Consider the following 17,183-nt stretch of genomic DNA (forward strand, 5'->3'; position numbering starts at 1 on the left):
GCTATAGGACAGGTGCTAATTAATCTACCTAATTATGCAGCCAGTGGAAGAAGCTTACCCATAGGATTCTAAATCTGGAGGAAAGAAAAAGTGGGAAGGGGAAAGGGAAGGAAAACGCTTTTGGTTTCACACTGAAACATAATTTCAGGAGTCAGCTTACTTGTCATCTCTACTTAAGTTGGATTGATTTGTGTTTTTCTCCTTTATCACAATTGCTGTGTGTGTGTCTCTGTGTGTACTTCCCTCCAGGGTCTTATTTGAAAAGTGCTAAAAAAAAAATGATAAACTGACATGAGAATTATTAGTTCACCTTTATTCTTCTGAACTGCAAATAAAGCAAGAAAAAAATCCAAATAGCATGTAAACTTAAGATCATTCACATGAAATGTGCAAGACCCCAAATGATGCTGTAATTCCAGCAAGTTCAAATTTGCAGTTAACCACTTACAGGGCCAGTCACTGGAATTCCCCGGGCATCCATACAAATGAATATAATTACAGATACCACGAGCACAGACCTAGGAGGCTGTTGATTATGGTAGATAACTCAGGGATGCAGGGAGAGAGAAATCCTGGGGTGTGCAATCGATTTTGTCACATACACTCTGCTGGTCTCTCCAGCTTTACAGAAGGGTTGAAATGTTCTTTCTCCAGTTCTCAACCGCTAGAGACACATGGATGCTGTGATACCTGTCAGAAGAGGGGAGAGAACTACTTCTGAAATTCCTCCAGGGAAGTAAGGCTGATCACAAGGGATCTCTTCTCTCAGGGCATAATCCAACACTGGCAATGCACAGAGAGATGGGAAGGCAAGTGATATCCAAAGTCAATCAGCACAAGCACACTGTGGCTAGGGAAAGAGAATAACTCACCTGGTCCTGCACATCAGTTTACCTGGTATCCAAGAAGAACCCTGGCCAGTGCATGACTTAGTCCTGTTCTCTTTCACGGACACCCCTAACCCTTTACAAAATAATAATTTCATGTCATACATTAAAATAGCTGAAAATAATTTTTTAAATGAATAATTTAAGAATTCACATGTCTTGTTAACACTAAGTGACTTTCCAGCTGGGCAGAAAATCAAAATCTGCATTTGGCAGTTTTACAAGTGATTATGGAAATATGGCTACTCTTTATTCACCCCCCTATTTCTAGATGCCTTCCTCATGTCTTGATAGTGTGCTTCTCTGTATGGTACACAAGGTATTTTAAGAGGCTAAAAAACTAAGTGTCATTGCTGACTTGAGGCCACAAAAGAAAAAAAAAAAAAGCAGTAAAATACCTGAGGGCTTGAACTGGCAATGTTCTCTGGAAAACACTATGCTAGGTGAAAGAAGCCAGACACAAAAGGCCACGTATTCTCTAATTCTGTTTATAGGAAATACATAGAAAAAGCAAATATAAAGACAGAAAGTAGATTAGTGGTTGCCAGGGACCAGGGAGAGGAGGTTATGGGGAGTGACTTCTTGCAGGGTACAGGGTTTCTGTTTGGGGATGAAAAAGTTCTAGAACTAGGTCGCTAGTGGTGATAGTTACACAACACTGAGTATGCACTTAATGCCACTGCACTGAACATTTTAAAATGATGAAATTCAAGTTATATGTATCTTATAGTTTAAAAAAAAATGTGACTGTTTTAAATGGTGGAATTCAAAGTTTGGATCCTAGCATGTGAGAGACAAAGCAAAGAATAAGACACTCTGTGCACTCAGCTACCTTGCCAGGGCTTCATGAGAGACTGAAGACAAAGACAATGGTTCCATCGACATATCTTCCCACCTGACCCTTCTACTCTTGAGATCTGTCTGCAACTGAAACAGGCATAAGACTGAGACTAGAATAAGGAGGAGTCAGATGATCACCTTTCCCTCCCTTCTTGCCTGGAAAGTCCTCAGGAAGAATCCAGCTAAACAAGTGAACCAATCCAGTCAGCCGGCAAGGTGTCCTGTGTATTCCATTTCCTGAAGGTATTCACCAACAATAGGAAATTGGAGATGTATTGGAACACTACCGCTTATAAACTCCAACATGCTCTGCATAATTACACCCTGATAGGTCTCTTTTCCTACTGAACACTTTGGACAGGAAGAGAGGAAAGGAAGTAGAAAGGGAATGGAGACAGAGGTGACAAGATCCATTTTGGACCTTCAGTGCTTGAGGAATTTCTTTTTATTGCTCTGAAGAGGCACAATATCATCAGTTATAATAATATTGGCATATTAATTGACTACTTGCTGCTACATAAAATGGAGGTAACTCCCATTTGTTTTGGAAGGGATAAGAGACATGTCCGTATCTGATTACTGATGCTGGTATTTGGCTCTACATGATCTCAAAGCCAGTAGAGGCTTCAAAATCTACAATACACTCATTTCACAGGTGGAAAAAAGGGGAGGCTTTGGGAGGTAAGAAACAGAGCATGAGAAAAACCAATATTTCATGACAGGCTTTAAGGATTTTGATCCTATGAAAATGGAAGAATTAACTGAGCACTTTGCCAGTGCTTTGCTGTCAGCAGCGGGAGATGTCTTGGCAATTGGGTATGTGGTTAGATGCTGAGGATTCAGCTTTCACAGACCTGGGTTTAAATTGTGTTCTGCTACAATTTGCAATTTAATCATTTTCAGCCTTAATTTCCTCATCCATAAAGGGAAGAGAGACATGGCTAGCCATAAAGTTATTAAGAGGTAAAGTAGGAGTAAAGGGTTTCGCATAGCACTTGGGACTTAAACACTCAGGACATGATGGTTGCTGATGACATCGCTACTATTAAAATCCATTCTAGAGTGCATTTTCCCTGTATAATTTTTACAAGTTTTCTATATATTTGTAAGTTTTCATGATAAAATGTTGGTCAACCCGAAAAACATTTTAAAAGTAGGATTTCCAAAAACAAAACATGAAGTAAAGAAGACTGGCCTCTATCTTCATAATTAGTTTAGTTATCACTAAGACCCAGCTAGATTTTCAAAACAGCTCACCAGTAACAGTGAGGCCTAGGCCTCTGGACTCCTAATACAAGTCTTCCCAATATTCCATGCATATAAATAATCTGAGTGTATGTTTGGTTCAGTGTGTACCTACTACTCAGCCCTCTATAATATCCAGTGAGGCAAAACAAATCACCCAAGACTGGGCTTTCCTGCTCACAGAGGGCACTGCACATGGCTAGCATGTCCCACTTCCTAACATCAGCTGTGCCTTGTCACTGATATTCCCGACCCTTTGCTTTTATCGGGGCTATTTTTATAACTCTCCAAGTACCCTGATCTTGCTCATAACACTGCAAAATGTTCCCACTGCCCGTGTATTTATCCATTAAAAATAACAAATTAATGTTTTCAATCATCTACACAAAATAAGTGTAGACTCTCTGGGCAAAGAGACTTCTGGAGGATTGAAGCACTATTTGCTGAGGCAAGGTGACTCCCGCTTTTCCCTAGGGGACATACTTCAGTCTCTGGGAAGCTGCTTATGTGCCGGCCTTAAAATGGAGCTGAAGGCTTGCTGGGGAAGAACTGTGGGGCTTTGGCGGTTCATTGGAAAGCTTGAGAAACTCAGATATGATTATTCCTGTTATAAAATTAAATTTTCTAACTGCAAAATGCTAAAATTACTGAGCATTGGTTAAACCATGTTCGGAGCACTTCTTATGTATTTGCTCATTTATATGGAACAAAAGTCAATATGCCAAAACCTGAGCTTGACCTGGTACAGTGGAAACACACTTAGCAGAAATCCCCAGGTGGGTGGATTTGGGGACACAACTGAGATAAAGAAAATGTGGCTCCTTATTCTACCACCACAAGAATGTGTAACTCTAGGCAGATCAGTTCTCCTTTTCTGTAAAATTTCATCATTGGTGAATCAGAAACATTTCATTTGGAAAACTAGTGTTGAATTGGAACTGGAGTGGATCCTCTGGCCCTGGTTACCAGGGGAGGTGGGAAAGCTGAGAGTTACTCATACCCCTCTGGGCATTCACCACCGCCTCCCTCACATCTCCTCCATTCCTCTTTCTCTCTTTCTAAAACAGAAATCAGATTTGCATTCAAGTCTTTAAAAAAGAGGGAATTTACTCTCTAATCTATCTATTCTTGGTACAAAATGGAAGTAGAAATTCATTGAAATGCATAATTCAAAGTGGTTTACAGAAACCATGCCATTCCAGAAAAATAAATTCAATTCATTTTAATTTCCCCAAAGTATAACCACACTAAATGCTAGCACATATACATGTCAACAAGAAAATTATTAATGTTTTATATTTTTGCGGATGTTTGATCAATAAACCATGACCTCCATCGTGGCAAAACAAAACCATTCAGCAAAGTGTTTTATTTGCTAGATTGTCATTGCTATTTATTTATTTTTTCATAGTAAAGAAAGTATAATCATCCTTGCCCCCTATTTTATAGGCATTGAGTATCCCAGTTCTGACTATTTTCCTGCTTTCCAATTTTATTTTTAATTAACAATCTCATGATACTCTAATAAATAACGTCAAAAGATGAATAATGAAAATATAAATTTCAATGTGCTATAATTACAATTCTAAAAAAATGAAGTGCAATAATTCAGGGCTTGTTCTTTAGCAATTATAAACATAAATAGAATTTCCTTTGGCTTTTAGATACATTCTAAGTCTGGTGTAACATTTCTCTCAGAAATGCAAACAGCTGGAAGAACAAACACCACTGTACCTACAGTTCTATAAATAAGGTCAAACTGTACTGCTGGCAGGGAAAAGCAGCACAGGAGTTTGGTAGCACCATTTGTTTGGTGCGTTTATATGATTGACCTGTATAAATGTGTGCTGTTTTCACTGTTGACACTTTTATAAATACAAAGAACTCGCTGAATAAATCCCGCTATATATCTCTTTGTATCAAAATGGAACACTCCACGGTTGTGAAATCTGGCAGTTAATAAAAATAGCCTGCTTTTTTATTAGATTCACCCAACTATGGGAACACAATAGTTTAATAATAACTAAGTATGCTTCAAAAGGCAAACTCTCTAAAAGTAAAATTGTAAATACTAGAGAATGCATAAAGGAAACAAAAGCTTTGTTGATTATCCCCAAACAAAAGTTGTCTTCAAAAAAATAAAAAAGAATCATTTTCCCAATTATGAATGTGTATGTAAAGTGAATCAATCTGATAATATACAAGGTTGTGCATGGTACCTGCTCACGTCCTCTGGGTATAAAGAGACGGTGGTTCTGAACACCATCCTGAACCCTATAAAACTCTACAAAATGGGTTAACTCTACAAATTAGTAAGGTGCAACTCATAAGACATAAAGTAATGATTTTACTTAACAGTAAAACAAATTAAGTTCACCCTTTTAGTTGGTTTATATAACCATCTTATTACAAAAACAAAACAATCTACACCAAAAATGATCCAAAGCAAAAAGAATCTAGAGAAACATCTAATAGGATGAAGAAATGCAGAGAACTATCAGGGATATGATTGATCAAAGAGGGTGAACAGGCTCAGTAATGTTAGGCAAGCCCAGGGGAATCAGTGAGCCACCAGTTAGGGTAGCCCAGGAGACCCCTAACAGACAGAAGTTTCATCAGCTCCCTGGGGCCGTGGGGTGCCCTTAGCAATGACTACACACAGATACATTCATTCCAGAAACTTTTCTTCTCCACTCTCCTGAAATAACCCAGTCAGTTGTGGAAACCGGTTGCTCTAACATCATATTGAAGGTTCCATTTTAGTTCCAGGGATCTGGAAACATCGTGCCACCCTTTTACCTTCCCACCATCAGGTGCTATGGAAACAAATCTCCAAGTGTAAAGAAATACATTTATATTCCCCCATAGGAAAACAAAGTCGCGTGAACATCTTGCCAAAATACAACTGAAAGGAGAGGCGAAGTTTATTTGTTAAAACCATTGTCTGATGCCTTTCACCATATGGCTGATTTTTTGCTGACTCAGGCAGATAGGTCATGGAGGTCTGGAAGCACAATTTACTAAATGAGCATCCCTGGGTTTCTTTTCTTCAGCATCAGATCTCTTGTTTGGTACCCACAATGGGCATCCTGATTTAGCCATTTGGTTCATTTAAACTTCACAGCCTTTCCCCAGAACCCTCAAATTAGCTTGGCCAGGCCCATCTCAAAGTAGAAAATGAGCTGCAGGATTTTAGGGCGTACTGGTGACCTATAGTATTAACACATGATGTAGAGTTTCCTCATTCAGTTTGGTTTGTACAAAATTTCCTTTTTTTACATAAAAACATCTACTTTAGTGCTAGCAAAGCACATGCACTCTAGCACTGGAGTTTGACTGCAAGCTCTAGGTCACGTTCTATGCCTAAGTCCTTCATGAAAAGACCACAAGATGAAACAGTAGCTCACAGATTTTACAAGGCATCCACCAAAAGGTCAAGTAAGACACTCGGGAGAGTACCAGGAACCAGACTCATAGCATAATTTTAAAACCATGAAACCTTTTCTGGTTGGCTTTGCCCCACAAACAGATGTTTCCACATCTTTGAGACCTTTTAGAGTTTCATGGGCTGCCAGGAGAGCAGGTAACTTCCTTCATTAATTCTTTACTGTCCCACTCTCCAATCCTTTACTGACTATTACTTAGGAAATTCAGAGCCCTTCCAATACTGCTGTCCTCAGAGATTTCCAACAAATTACTACCTAAGGTTATTTTTTTCCCTAGGGCAGTAAAGTTCAAATTTTAAGCAATTATTTGGTCTTTCAGGAAATACACATAAAATAATTCGTCTTCCTTTGGTCTTAACTACCTGTTTAATTAAAGGGAATGTGTTTTTATTTTTAGGTATCCATATATAATTACCGATTTCTCTCCTTGGCTTTGGAGAGTGCACATGAAAGTCAATACTCTCGGTTAATAATTAGCTTCCTTTTAAAGATGGGAACACTTCAGAGGAACAGAAAGCAAACTAAAGGACACCAGAGCTGGTACGCAGCCAGAAACTGTGAATTGATGAGGAGGTGCTTAGCTTACTTACGTTAGTTCAAGTCTAGACAGGATGCCTCTATTTCTAAGCTGAGCCAAAAATTATTTTATTCAACCTTAATATCTACTAGTTAAAAACAGAATTTTAAAAATTCACCTGTTCACTCAATTTGGAGTGAATAATACCAAAAGCACCAGGGCCAAAGTCCCCAGTTCCTCCATTCAGTCACACGCCACTTGTAACAGGGACTTACATCACTTCTACAGAATAACTCTGTGTTGCTGTGTATTTCTCAGGGGCAAGTTGTTCTGAAGGTCGAGGTCAAGACTCTATGGGAAATACAAAGAGAACCCTCCCACTCCTGTTTTATTCCATCAGCAATGACTGCATTTTCAAATTCTTTATATATTGTTTTGTCTCTGGCAAATGTTCTAGTTATTTGTTTGCTTTAACAAAACTTTCATGTTGTTATCTGTTTACAACATAACTCTAGAGGAATAATATGATATATTCCACTTATAAAGTGCAGACACAATCTACCAACAAAGCCTATTTTGTTCTTCAAAGGGTGAGAATAATATCCAAGTGTGAGAGTTTTTCTCACACTTGGATGTTATTCTCACATTTGTAATGTCAGAGACTTGGATTTTCACATTAAACACATACACACACCCCTATCTACCACCAAATCCTAAAACCATGAGTGTTATGGTTTGGATCTAGAAAGGTCTCCAAATCTTCATGTGTTGAAGGCTGATCCCCAATGCAGCAATATTGAGAGATGGGGCTTCTGGGAATTTCAGAGATTGGATCATGAGGGCTCTGATCTCATCAGTGAATTAAACCACATATGGATTCATTATTTGATAGCATTACTGGGATTTGGTAGAAACTATAAGAGGTAAGCTCTAGTTGGAGGAAGTAGATCACTAGGGCCATGCCCTTGAAGGAAATATCTTGTCTGAGGCCACTCCCCCCAACCCCCACTTCCTAGTCACCATGAGGTAAGCAGCTTTGCTCCACCATGATGCTTTGCCTCACTATAGATGGTAGCCATGGAGCCAGCTGATCATGTACTGAAACCTCTGAAACTGTGAGGCAAAATAAATCTTTCCTCCTTTAGGTTGTTTTACTCAGGTATTTTGTCACAGTGATGAAAGGCTGGCTAGCACACCTAGCTACAAAATTCCAGTCTATTCCTATCCCTATGCACAGCTGCTTTTATTTGGTTCCAGAAAAGCAGAGATAAAAACTATTAGAACTATGGATATTATACTAAGAGAGTTGACAGTGATTATTGGAACTAATGGACACCAAGCCACACTGGGAGCCAGATAAGACCAATCATCTCAGATTAAACCAGACAGACATCGAATAAATACCACTAAGATCTTGGTCAACTGGCCATTTCTCTGGCCCTTTGTAAAACTAGCAAAATGGACCCCTAGATGTGATCTACTCAAAAGTTCCCAAAGGTCCAAATAATAATTGTTTTGGTCATCTTTATCTTTTATCATCTTTTTCGGGATTGATCTTGTCTTGATGTTTTGTTTGTTTTTGTTTTGGGAGGGAACTACTGGAGATTGTACCCAGGGGCACTCTACCACTGAGCCACATCCTCAGTCCTTTTTATTTTTTATTTTGAGACAGAGTCTTACTAACTTGAGGCTGGCCTCAGGTTTGCCCCTTCCGGTCTCAGCCTCCCTAGTTGCTGGGTCTATAAGGGTGTGCACCACCCTGCCCAGATTGACCCTGATTCAAATTTAGTGTGCCAGTTACAAAATTTATTTCCCACTGTTCTTGAAAGTGAACTATGTCCTGGTCATACAAGCACAGAAGTCGTGACTCTCATTATTGCCCACCAAGTCTTACTCCCCACCAGAAAGATCTGTCCACAAAACCATTCTGAGAATGTTTATTTTCAGCCGGGTATGGGGGCACATGCCTTTCATCCCAGGGGCTCAGGAAGCTGAGGCAGGAGGATCACAAGTCCAAAGCCAGCCTCAGCAACTCAGCAAGAACCTAAGCAACTCAATGAGACCCTGTCTCTAAATAAAAGTACAAAATAGGGCTGAAGATGTCACTCAGTGGTCGTGTGTCCCTGAGTTTAATCCCCAGTACAAGAATGTATGTATTCAATACCTAACCTATCATCTAATATTTCATTTTCTCTCATTTTCTTTCCTAATCTGTTATGTGATACTGATGAGCACTGTTACCAGCTGCTACACTTGACACTAGAGATGGACTACATGTCACTGTTGGTGAAGTTCAGAGTTGAATACATTTGTAGCCGGTATCAAATGTTTGGGATTTCATCTACAGTTAATGACTCAAAGAAAATCATCTGTTTTCTTTTTTCCTTTCAAAGTGTGGTGACTATTTTCTTCATTAAAGGGCGGGGACACAATAGGCTATAATGAGACAAAACACATGAACACATTGTTACCACAAGCCAGAATTGAGGAAGAAAAGGGGTTTTATTTCTTGAAAATAAACAATAAATAGATACACAGTCAAAAGCCAGTTCTTCAGAGAAAACAGTTTCAATCAGTACAGTTTAGACAGGACTGACCAATCAACCGAAGACTGGCAGTGATCTTGCTGATTGTAACAACAACTATAACAGGTTGCCATCATAAAGCAATTGAAACTTTGTTCACAATGCTTTCATGCACAGGATACCACCTCTTCCTCAAGTTTGAGCTGGTAAAATAAGGCTTATGAATGTTATACTTGAGTCCAAGGTCAAGGTGACCTCAGCTTCATATATTTCCCAGGATTTGGGATATTCTTGCCACCCACCCCAAGAAGAGATGGTCTAATAACCAATGAATGGAAATCAAAGCTGAGATGATTCAAAAACAGCAAGGTGGGAGGGGCGGTGGAGTAATCCCTCCAGACCAAAACAAACATGACCAACACTTCCTAACATAAACAAAAAGTAAGATCCCAAAAAAATCTAGCTCTGTTTACTCTCAAGTTGTCTTCCGAATATCACAAACTCCAGCTTGTTTTATTTCTCTGCAGACTCTTCATCATGAAGCCTGAAGCACACAGGATACAAGAAATACCAGCAATAGCAATTCTAACTTTCAAAGATGTTTTCTCTCTGACACCCAAGTCAGCCCAAACCTAGAGATTATGGCTGAATTTCCTTTTGTGTTTTTGAATACTGACTTTCTTAAAGCAACAGACCTCAAGTTCTTTCCTACAAAATTAACATATTGCACATGCATGTCCTCATTTGTAAAATGCCCTATCCTGGCAGTGTTTGCCCAACAGCTTGATAGAGCTTGCAGTTAAAAGTGGCATTAGCCTGAGGCAGCAAATCACAGTGTCCCTGCCATCCTGATGGCTTTCCAAATGCAGATGTTCTCTGCAGCCACAAACCATACCTCCTCTCAGCACACAGAACAGAGCTCAACTGCATTTAACATTTTTAAATTTCAAATGTGTGCTTAGATGCGTGCCACTCTTGCTGAACAATCAATTTGCATTACATTAAATTAACACAGTAATGGACAGCTATAAAATTACACATTTCATGCATTAAATTTAATGACGAAATAATAGGTAATAACAGATTACCAATTCTGACATAAATATCATACAATCAGTAAATCCACTCAACAATAATGAATAACTTTAAGCGTCTCATTTCTTGGGCAACAATCTTGAAAGAAGAGCATATAAATTCAAAAGTTATTGTCCATCAAGACAACATAATTACCCTGGAAAGAGATGAACAAGGGGCTGTTAACCTGAAGCATATGGTTACAGCATACTTTTCCAAGCTTTGTTTATATTGAGCCATTTGGGAGAATTTAATACAGTATCACCTCTATTTTGACATGCAGTTTCCATATCATTCATTTGTTTATGGTAAAAAATGCCAACTCACATGCTTGGAATAGGATCAGAACAAAGGTGGTAAGTTCTTGGTAATCCAAGAAAGTGAGAAACATATGTATTTGGTACTTAAGATTCATTTGGGTTTTTAAATTAAACAACATGATTTATTTTTACTTGTTTTTTTTCTCTCTAATTATCTATGTGCATGAGACAGTTTTTTTTTTTTAAGAAGTACTTAAAAAAAGTGACTCACATAGACGTGGGAAGGAGCTAGATGGTTCCGTGTATACTGAATGATATATGAATAAAAATTTTCAGAGAGCAGATTTCATATAATATGAAAACTGAACTGCTCCAGGCTGGCTGTCATGACTCCCCTGTGGTGAAGGAGACCATTCTAGAAGTGCAATGGTGCGATGCTCCTGTAGGTGCAATGCTTACCTTTTTTAAGTGCAGATCTTTGGGAGTCTTTTGACAGAAAGTGCAAACTTTTATATTACAAGGAATCCAATCCCTTCTTGCCTGCAGATCAAGCTGCTACCACTAGTAAAAAGCCTGTGAACCACAGACTGCAAGACTCATGCCAAGTGCACTAAGAGTCTGATTCTACGTGGCCTAGACTGCATTCTATGGAGCAGTTATCCCCTCAGGATGTTAAAAGGTTCTGAGGGGCTTGGATAGGGATGTTCTGCAAATGTTAAACAAAGTTGAAAACTTTTTTTAACTACAATTTTTGCATCTTTAATATATTAATATGCACTGAGAAGCAACACGGGGAGATAAGCAGCAGGTGGTATTTCCCCAAACTAAACTGATCACAGAAATATTTTCCACAGAACAACTGTAACTACCTCACCCATCACCAGTGTTCCACGGGACAGAATTTGAGAAACATTTAGCATCATATATTAGAAGAATCAGAGCATTTTGCCAGGAATGATGTAAAGCTTTACTGACTTTCCTTCAGGTGAACCCATTGCTCTCAGCCTCTTAATGGACCCAAAGATAGACCACCAATTATTCACCTGCCTGCCTACCTCAGTGGCTGGCACTTGGGCAGTTGGGACCAAGCAAACCTAAAAGCTGATAGAGGAAAAGGACCTTAAAATAAATCCCAAGAAAAAAATATTTCAAATGCCCTCTCTCGAAGCATTTAGTTTGTTTTTTTAAAAACTCTACTCCCATTTCCTGTTTTTTTTTTTTCTTTAAAAATGTAGTTAAAGAAATTGGACTGAGAGGAGCTGCTACCCGATTGGAAGCTGCTCTCATACCAGAAAAGTTCAGCTCGATGCTGGAGGACACATTTGGCACTTCTCAGACTTAATTTGCAGATTCTCAGTTGTATTGCTATAAATGTAACCACCGGTATGCACATACATTCACAGTACCCTGAATGTACAAGGTTGAACTTATTTTCTGAGAGAGAAAAATGTTCAACATGTCAATTGTCTCATTTTACCCATATCTACTCCCTTCCAAAAATGCAAAGATAGAGGAAGAAAAAGTTGGTTCTGGCCTTACTTGTCTTATGTTTAGACAGAAGGCCATGCACAGTATTTTGAACAATGCCAAGATTCCCTTAATACTTTTGGGTATAGGTTCTTCTAAAATAGTTTAAGAAATTACATCACCAGGTAGAAGCCTAATGTACCAACACAGGTGTGCCTAATAAACCAGCCTGTGGAAATTCTACTCATCCTTAAATATCCAGTGTTAAGTGTCACCTCCTTCAACAAAGGATCAATGACATTCCTGCCTGGATAGAACCCTTTAATGGCTCTCTACTTGAACTTCCAAAGGATGCCTTCATCCAAAGCAATGAAACCAGGAAAGAGGATCCAAAGGTGGCCAGAAGTTATGAGAAAGGTCCCAACACATGGGAGAGGCACTGATGAGAGCGAGAAATACTAAGGACCCCAAAACCCTAGCAAGGGATAGCCAAAGGGAGGTTAAGGATAGGAACAAAGAAAACTCAGAGGAGAAGCCCACCTGCAACAGTGTTACCAGAGGCCAACTCTTTGTGTGGACTTTGACATGGGTACTCCTAACTGGAGAGGAAGGAGGAGGAGAAACTACTGTATATTCATATTTTGGAGAATATTTTTAGTCTATGTTTTTGACGTGTAAGCTGCCAGCACAAAATACACCAAACACCTTCCTAACTCCCTCAAACCAAATAAATAAATGAAAAGAGAGGCTGCTGAAAACCTTGACAAGCAGCTTGTCAAGGAAAGCTGTTTTTCACACAAGAAACCTCCTTTCAGAACCCTAAATCCTGCCGACTTCCATTCTATTTGCAGTATCTTATCTGTTAGTATCACTATGGAAAAGTGTAAATTGGGCTCCAAAAAATCCCCTTTATTTTTAAAGCCAAAAAACCTGATCAAGGAGTTCTGTCTATATTTCAAAACCCTGGGATTCATATTTCAGAGATATATTTATAGGCTTTACAAAGGGGTATAATTTCAATTTCTGTGGTTAATGCAACATCCATAAGTTTATCTTATTCATTAAAATTTTCAACCTGTTATTGGGAGTAAATTTTTTATGATCAGGTAAGTGCAGAATCAATATAGAATTTGGGAGGAAGAATTTATCAGAACAATTTGTGGCTGGAACAATTTTAAGCCAATACACATTATTATGTAATCATCTTCCTGTTGCAAAGTCTAACACAGTTGCTCAGGGTTAGCAGAGAGAGACCCAGAGAGCAAAAGAAAGTCTAAAACAGCAATGAAATGATCCAGTTTAATCTCACCATCTAGCATGAGAAAGAAGAAAGAGACGAGGAAAAATGCATTTTTCTTTTTTAAATTTTAGAAATGTATTGGAGGAAACACCTCAGAAAGACTTTGGAGAAGGAGCCAACTCCTCCAGGGATGTAAGACTGCTGAGGTGGAATCAAATGGTATTATGGTTTGATTTCATCAGGATAAGACCCAACCATCTCAGCCAGAGCTGGAAACGATGCTCCATCAGGCACACAGAAGTCCTGTCAGCTGGCCTGGTAGGTCACAACCACCTGCTTTGGCTGTAAGCATTGTCAAACTGCCCTAAAAAACTCAAGGAGGCAAGGCCTCAAACCTGCACCTGAGCTTGGCTTGGATCAAGGGTCCCTTACCAAGGAGCTGCACACAAAGGGGAGGCTTTGGCAGGGAAGAAGCATCCTGATGAATATTGCATAGGTGAGCGTCACCAAGTGGGTCCTGGGCTGAGAAGGAACAAGGATGGACAAGAAGATGAAATAGAGAAAGTCTCCAAATTAAGCAGAAGGGAACAAAAGCAGCATTTTCCTATTTTACATTTTACTGCAGGATAACCATGTGAATACTAAAAAATCCATAATTTCACATTGCATAGAATATAGACAACATCAATTTTGGTTATCATAGTTACCTTAAATAGCTCCCAAAAGTTTTTCTGTGGATTCCCAGAGTGCTTCAGCTGAGTCCCACAGTTTTCTGCCTTCTCTGAGCATTTGCAGACACATTTCTTAGATCCTCTGGCATCTCTCAGTTTCTCAGGAATCTATCTGTTGGCACCTCTCTTCTCCTTTTTCAGCTGGGAGAGGACGTATCCAACCTTGACAACGATCACCTATCACTCACCAAATATTTTCTTCTTAGAATATTCAGAGAAGCACTGGCAAAGATGCCAACAACAAGCTGCTTTGTGCTGATTCACACTAAAGTGCTTAAATGTGTATTTAGGAAAGAGAGCTTCCAGGTTATTTTTTAAAAAAAAAAAACAATTGTAAAACTGATTTCAAACCTGATAAAATAACCCAAGAAAGAAAATCCAGATCAATGTAACTTATAAATAATGGCATAAAAATATAAACTCAAACATTAGCAAACAGAATCTGCCAATATAATAACAGAATAATGAGGCTACTGATAGGGATACCAAAATCAAGAACAGAAATTCTACTTCTATAATTTATAGTATGATAAGTTAAAGGGAAAAGACCATATAATCATATCCACAGTGCTAAAAAAGTATTTGATAAGAATCAAAATCCATTCTATTAATAAAAAGCTCTTAATAAAACAGGAATCTGCAAGTACTTTTTTAAATGGAAAATAGAGATATAAATGTAAATATCATAACTCAAAAACCCAGATCACATTTAATATTGCTGTGTAAGAGCCATTCTTATTAAGAGAAGAATGGTAACTACCAGTACTGCATAATTGCACACTTCCATAATTGCACACTCAGTACAACTAGGAGAAAGTCACATATAGTAAACATTAGGAGGCAAAAGGATTATTTTTGCAGGTGATATATGTATGTACCTAGAAAACCAAAGAGAAACAACTGATAAAGAATGAAAATAGTAAGAGAAAATTATGCTCAATGGTTACAAAACTAGTACATAAAAAAGCTTTTCTTATACAAACAAAAGCCAGTTTAAACAAATAGGAGAAAGATGCTATTGACAAGAGCAAAAAGGGAATATGTTTTTAAGAGAAATTTAAGAAAGTTAGAACTCACAAGAAAAACATTTAAAATCCTACAGAGACACATAAATGATGACAAATTAATGGAAAGATATACTTTGTTCTGAGATAGAAAGACTCACTAGTAAAGATGCTATTTCATCCTACATTGCTTCATAAATTTAATGTGATCCCAATAAAAATGCCACAAAAATACTTTGAACCTTGGAAAGTCAATTCTAAAATGTACATGAAAAATTAACATGTGAGAACTGCCAGGAAAATTCTGAAATATGGGGTTATTAATTCCACTGGATAGTAAAACACACTATAAAGCTAAGGTAATTAGAATAGTTTGTTACTAGCAAAGCAACAGTGAGAAAAAAAAATCTGTGCAAAAAAATAGTTCAGAAACAGACATAATACACATAGAAATTTATTACATAATAAAGTTGGCATTTCAGGTGTGGGAGACAGATGAATTAATCTAATAAATACATTGGTACATTTGGCCACTAGCGGTGGGGTGAAAGTAATGCTGATTCCGTTCTCATATCTTACATCAAAATAAGTCCCAGATGGCTCCAAAACTTAAATGTACAAAATAAAGATCTTAGAAGAAAAAAGGGAATACTTAAAAAATAATAATCTAAGTGCAGGAAGGCTCTACTAGGTAACAGACAAAAACCAAATGCCACAAATCAAAAGACAAAATAAAAGAGGGAAAAACTTATAAATTTGCATTAGCATTTGAAACTTTTGAAAGGCGAAGAATATTGACAACAAAGGGAAAGGCAAAAGACAAAGAGGCAAAAATGTTTGCGACTCACATGTTAGATAAAAGGCTAATTTCTCCTAAGTAGAATGCCTTCAAATCATTATGAACAGGACACCAATTCTGTGTAAAAATGCAGAAGATGAGTGTCCTACATTGGGCTCTTCTGAGAAGCAGATATAAAGGTGGAGAACAGTGTGCAGGTTTATTGGGAGAATCCTCGGGATGAGCATCTAGAGGACAGGGAAGGAAGTAAGACTAGTTTCTAGCTCCGTGGGCAGCTCTGGAGCCGGGATGGCCATTTACAGTTGTCCCAAATTGGTGAAAAGGGAGCTGAGCCTTTCCCGCCTCACATTGACTGGTCCTTGGCTATGGGGTATTCTAAGGAAGAGGGGAAGACTTCAGCTAAAGGGCTGACCTCAGCTGAAACAATCCCAGAAGGAGACTGAACCACGATTCCTTGTGCTGTCCCCATCACAACAGCTGAGGGAATGAGCTGCTGCCTGAGGAAGGGTCTAGGCAGCTAAGCTCAGCTTCCACCACTGTGAGTAAGAGGAAGATCACAGAAGGAAAGCAAATGGCTCATAGAGAAAGAAAACGGTGCTCTGGTTTTACTCAACCAAAATGTAAACAACAATAAATGTCATTTGTCCCTTTAGATAAGCAAAGATAAAAGGGCTGCCAACACAGAACTGTTAACACTGCTATTGGCAAATGCAGTTGCAGAGGAATGTGAAGCTCCAAGACCTCTGGGAGGCAACTTGGCATATCTTCCTAAATTGAAAATGCACACATCCTTTGACCCAGAATCTCTACTTCTAGGAATTATTCCTACAGACAGACTCCTATGTATACCCAAAATATGCACCAAAGTTTTTGACACTGGTTACTTTTGGGAGGCACAGGAGTGCATCTGAAAGTGAAAGGAGATTAAGTTTCATTGCATGTCTTTTTATACTATTCTGAATTTTTTATCCTGTATATGTGTTATTTTCTAAAATAATATTTGTCAAAAGAAAATCCAAACATGAAATATCTATCTGAAAAGATATCTTTGCGGTCTATGCCTGAACCTGTTACTAAGAACCTTCTTTTTATTCCCATGCTACATAGCTAGAGTGTCACCTAAATTCTTTCATGCTCAATTTCATAAA

General features: G+C 38.4%; 1 protein-coding gene and 1 long non-coding RNA gene across 2 annotated transcripts in view; both read right to left on the minus strand.

Moving 5' to 3' along the window:
• Positions 1-17,183, minus strand: part of Rora (RAR related orphan receptor A) — a 675,937-nt gene that overhangs the window by 580,265 nt on the left and 78,489 nt on the right. The gene's annotated exons all lie outside the window — the stretch shown is intronic.
• Positions 1-17,183, minus strand: part of LOC131424840 (uncharacterized) — a 213,801-nt gene that overhangs the window by 118,902 nt on the left and 77,716 nt on the right. The window contains exon 2 of the long non-coding RNA XR_009228409.1: positions 1-17,183. This exon is cut by the window's left edge and continues 118,902 nt beyond it; it is cut by the window's right edge and continues 70,386 nt beyond it. This is a non-coding gene — a long non-coding RNA (uncharacterized LOC131424840).

The sequence above is a fragment of the Marmota monax genome, unplaced genomic scaffold, assembly GCF_021218885.2.
Source record: "Marmota monax isolate L192 unplaced genomic scaffold, Marmota_monax_Labrador192_F-V1.1 WCK01_AAM20220418_F8-fsc00001, whole genome shotgun sequence".
Lineage (NCBI taxonomy): Eukaryota > Metazoa > Chordata > Mammalia > Rodentia > Sciuridae > Marmota > Marmota monax.